The following is a 6,027-nucleotide window of genomic DNA, read 5'->3' as shown; positions in this document are numbered from 1 at the left end:
GAGAAGAGTTTCATTTTTATTAAATATGTAGTGTAACAAAGTGAAGACTTGCTAAATTACTTTTTTGATTTGTCTTGACATCCATTTTTGGTGCGTGGGCGGAACGGGAAGAAATAGATTAAATTAAAAAGTAATACATTAGTCTGATTAAAATAATTCAATATAATGGAAATAAAACTTAAAATTTAGAACAGTGGACAGAAATCGAGTAAAATTATTATTTAATGAAATTTATAACCGATAATGTGTTCGTTAATATTTTATCTTTGATAAGATATTTATAACAGCGCGAGCCCAACTTGCACAAAAAAGTCCATGAATTTTTTATGATAATTACGAAAATCTAACAGAAACGATTTAATGTAAACGTTAAATCTCTTAGATCGTGAACCATATTTTTAAACTTCTCACTTCCTATGTTGTTTCACATAACGTAATGTGTGTTTTTACGACGTATTGCCATCGTTTTAAAGTTTTATGATATTGAGATTTATTTTGAGATGTATTTATTATAAACGTTAAAATATAAAATGTTCCATTTTCTTACGAAAACAGATTATTAGCAAATTATGTCACAATCAAAAAGGGTGCCGGAATTAAAATGTCTATTGTCCGAAATAAATAATCAAATCTGTCCTATCAGAAATATGGCGAGGGCCTATTTACAGCAGTCTGCCGGCCCACGTCTTATGACCGAAATTATTACGATGACGATGACGATGGCGAATCATATCAACCGTTTAATTAAATGTATACACATGTTATCGTCACTGAAACTTTTGATAAACTGCTGAAACAACAAATACATTTGACATCATATAAACACAATATCTATGTGTGTATAACATTCATAAATAAATATTAAAAAGAGAAAAAAACTAATGAGTCGGTTGCAAAATATTGATTATGATTCTCTATTTTTATTGTGTTTATATAAACATTTCTTTTTTCGGACTTCGCCTACTTTGGATAATATCGTAAGTTTGTGAGCTAATTTCTTTAGTTATTAGTTAATGCTTATATTTAAAATAAATGAAAACTATCACGAATTGATAACTTTAAGCCAAAAGGAATATATTTCGTTGTTCTTTATTTACAAATTAATAAAAATTGTCAAAAGTATTGCATAACCATCTTGTTTTATAAATATTACAAGTCTTATAATAACTGCGGCGAGCAAGTTCATTAGCTTACCTTCGAAGTACGTTCGTGCAACTTTGTCTGCAAAAGAGGACGACGGAACACTGTTTCCGGACTGCCGTACGTCGAAAAGTCTTTGACCAACGTCCATTATCTAGGATTAAGTTTGAACTTTACGTATTTTAGTTTCTCTCGGCGCATTTATTTATGAATTTGTTTTAAAGTTACATAATCTATGTAATAATTTATACATTCTGTTGAAGAATTCATCGTGAACAATATTAAGCGATTTTAGATCCGAAAAGACACTTTTATCTTTTACATTAAAGAGTTAAAGTATGTAAAATTCTTGAAGTAAACGGCAAATATTGACGTTTTATTATTAACAAATTGTTTTCTGGTATTTTTTACACAATCTCATAAAATAATTAATCAATATAATATTTAGTAATTGACAGAATATCGAAAATTTTACAAAATAATGTTCAAAAAAACACAAATTACTTACAAAGTACTATTTAAATTCTCTAGGTCCTTTTTTATTATCGGAGGGGAAAATCTTCAGCATGAACACAAGATACCCTGCCATCTGGAGGAAGTACAGGGTTTTTTTTTTTTTTTTTTATGACCCCCGCTATTGGGGGCCTCTCGTACCCCTATTTATGTTGGGATAGGGACTTTACAAGCATTAAATTTTTTCACTTAGTTATTTTATTTTCATTCTCTTCTCTTTCATTCTTCACATAATCTTTCTTTCTGTTCTAATCTTTCATGCCACAATTCGTCTGTCTTTCTCTTTTCCTCTGATCATCTATCATTCTTCCCTTGCTTTTTACATTTTCAATAGCTTTTTTTTTTTTACTTTTATTTCACATTTTTGTTTCTTATACAATAATAATTTTTATTACAGATTTACATATTTTAATAGTTAATAATTATATTTTCTATTTTAATTTTTTAATATATATTTATTTATTTATTTCCTATATTTACGTTTTGTTTCTTTTCATTGCACTTTCCGCTAATAAACGGCAAATATTGACGTTTTATTATTAACAAATTGTTTTCTGGTATTTTTTACACAATCTCATAAAATAATTAATCAATATAATATTTAGTAATTGACAGAATATCGAAAATTTTACAAAATAATGTTCAAAAAAACACAAATTACTTACAAAGTACTATTTAAATTCTCTAGGTCCTTTTTTATTATCGGAGGGGAAAATCTTCAGCATGAACACAAGATACCCTGCCATCTGGGGGAAGTACAGGGTTATGTGGACTTCCTACTCACTAAAAACCCCTCGTTGTTCTGTGTGTCTTCGGAATCTATGGAGAAGCCGCCAGATCTTCTGGGAAACTCGCAGCTGCCCCTCAGTACTGTTCCAAGATTCATGCTGGGAGGAGACTACCTCCCCCGGCATCCTCACTGTACCGCAGCAACACGACTTAGCATTGCTACCCTTCTCGCGCTCGCATTGAATGGACGATGATGGCCCCCACCCCCAACGTTCGCGAACCCGATGACCTTTTAGTCCTATTATAATGAACCAGAGCTAATGGGCTGGAGCTCGTCGCGGCGTCCGGTACCACGGCCTCGTTGCAACTGTCTATAAGCGGGATCAGCCTTCTCCTGATCCCGAAAGTTCTTGCCCGATTTCTTGAGCCAAGATTCTCTGCTCAAAATTCTCTGTGACTTAACCTAACTTCTGAGACTCGAATATTTGTCTTCACCTTAATGTTATCACTAGAAAATCTTAACTATACTCACATATGTTAAATACATGAAGAGAGAATAGAAAAAATATTATTACTCATCCCTGAAAATATTTTTTTAAAGGAAATTTACTATATTTCATAATCATCATCATCATTTTTTCAGACGCAGGACGTTTACTACTGGAGCCTACTACTTAAATTTCCAATAGGAAGTAGGAACTGAAATCTGCATCTCCCAATAACCTTAACAGTCATCTGTCTACTTTAAGGGTGGATGTCCAACGCTCCTATTGCCGATCCGTGGTTTTCACTTCAGAAACTTAACGCCTCGGCGGTCATGTGTTCTGAGCACAAAGTAGCCTTCTCACTACCACTTCAACTTGCCATTCCCCTGGGCAATATCGGTTACTTTCATTCTTCTACGAATCTCCTCGTCCATGAAGTTTATTCACATACGTATATATAAATATTTGGTGTTTTTAAGACATCACTAAAATTAAATTAACTAAAACTAAATTCAAATAGAAGAACCTTTATTCGCAATTATCTGATGCCTAGTTTTATTTTACTTTATAGGGCTTGAGTTGGCAGAGCACTAAAGACAATAATCAAATAAGATAATAAATCCTTACACCTTATAATAAAAATCTTAATTTTTTTAAAGAATATTTGCTATTAATATGAAGGTGAACACTTGAACTTGAAAACAAAGACTCCAATAAAATAAAAACAGACAAAAAGGAAAGTTTTGAAAGCATTTCTGAACTGTAATATAGAAGTAACCGTAATAATACTTATTTGTACATTTTAATTCTTAATTTGATATGGAGTAAAATGTAAATTAAAAACGTTATAAAAGTCGGGTTTTTTTAATGTGAATTAATGAAATTGCTATCGACATATACTTTTCCACCAGTTCCGTACAAACGACACCGTTGCGACTTTAATTTTGAGGTCTATTGCGTCTATACGCTGAGGGAGCGATGTAACCGAGTAATTTAAAAACCATTTTACCCTCAAACGTATTTCAGTCGTAGAGCACTCAGTAATTTGTTTATTTAATTAATACTCAGATTACTATCTTTTATTATAGATTTACAAAATCACACTTTAATATGTAACCAAGCCTTTTTAAACGGTCTTAATATTTTGTATTCTATATTTAAACAGATTTTTACTTCTTGTAATAATTAAATTCATGACCTGTCCATTAAATCCTTTCTTATTATTAATGTATTCAAGGTGACAGTTTAAAAATAAACTGAATGTAACAAAATTAAATAATTCTTAAAATACAAACGAAACTATAATGCACAGAACGTTTTAAAATGTTTATTTAGAGCAATATTAGGTGAAATAATCACTAATGTTTACACCGACCACAGTATAACTGCTCCCTTTTATTGGCAAAAAAAAAACTTTTTTATGCTTTAATATAGTTGCCATAAATATAGTTTTATTTTCATTCATCTTTATCAGTTCACATTTTTACTTACCGATTGTATATGAAATAATACAAAATGTAGAAAAAACAAAAGCCTGATCCCTGATGAAGTATCCGCATGGACCATAGAAGTATGTGATGGCAAGCACATGAACCAAAACATTGCGCTACATATTACGTAAATTAAAAAAAAAATAAGCAAATAAATTTGTTACACTAAGCGCCCCAGGTTTAGTAGCAATCTTAGTCCTCGAATTCCAATTCTTACGGGCGGTCTTATGTGAAATAAATGAATTATTCAAAGATTCATTCTCACTTCGTTCAATTTTGACTCCCTCTGCGTTTATTTTTTTTTTTAACCCAAACTTCCTCTGATTTTATTTCTGATATCTTATAGCAGATGTTAAATAAAATTTATTATATTATAAAATCTATTAATTATAGAAACCTATATATAATAATTATATACTAAAACTATATTAACTTATCAATATCTCTTCACAAATGAATGTCTGTACCAATAAACTTAATTGTAAATATTTTAAAACCTTTACAGACCTTATTCCTTTCGGGTAACAAAAACAAAATTAATACGCATAAGTCTATACCTGTTTTACAAAATATTATTAATTATTGTAAAAAATTATATTATTTATGCAAAAGGTACTTGGCAACATAAACAATTGCGTATTAGTTTTCGTATTTTGGGCAAATTATTGTAATAATCAATATTTATTAAAGCCGCATATAGTATCCTTATAATGTTACCATATTGAAAATTACTACCCGCGAATGGTAACTTGAACCATTCAGCGTATAAAACTGGGTTCCTTATCCACTCCTTTCGGACGCTCTCATGTGAAAGGAATGAATAATTCAAAGCTGAGATTCCCACTTCAGACAAATTTCACTTTAACTTCGGCTATTTGATTAGACTCAAATTCTATTCATGATTCTTAACATATTTATTTTTAGTATTGATTATGACGTTTATTTACAAAATTATTTTTAATGTTATAACATAAAAGTACATAGTTTCGTGTGAATTTTTAATTATAATATAAAATTCTATTCACGAAGAAATTAATGGCAATCGTAAAAACAGGTGAAAGTTCCATTCATCGCGAATATCCTAATTAAGTATATAAGTATCACATGGAAGTAAAGTTTCTTGAATATGTAAAAAGTATAAAACACAAAAGACCAGTATTTGCAACATAGATTTTAATTTACAACAGTAAAATTATTTATTAATCTTAAATAATAAGCAAAGAACATTATAGAAAATCTTATACGTATACGTTCGTACAATATTGGTAGATTTTACTCATTAATATTTATGATCAGATTAGTAAAGTAAAGGTAGTAAGAACATAAGTTCGGAAATTATTAGAATTGTACTGAATAACTTTTGTAAATACACTTCAAAATATTTGTTCCACTTTCGGTCTGCCATCCTAGCGCTCAGTCGTGCGTCACCTTTTGAACAAATATCCAAATATGTATATTGTGACTTCGGAACACTCAAGATCACATATACTGATGCCGAAACCGCGACACTACATTAGGTATGCGCGTTGTAAGAAAAGGGGGACTTTCGCCTGCTCTGTTCCATCGTCCGCCGCCAATGCTAGCGGTGGCGATACTTATGCTCCTTTTCAAATACAAAACAGCTGGCGATAAGATGTATCACGGTTCACTCTCGGATTACCGATGCACGA

This window comes from Battus philenor, unplaced genomic scaffold (assembly GCF_028537555.1).
Source record: "Battus philenor isolate CCGP_79_NKW_IND1 unplaced genomic scaffold, ilBatPhil1.0.hap1 SCAF_10, whole genome shotgun sequence".
Classification (NCBI taxonomy): Eukaryota; Metazoa; Arthropoda; class Insecta; order Lepidoptera; family Papilionidae; genus Battus; species Battus philenor.
This window is presented reverse-complemented; position numbering follows the sequence as displayed.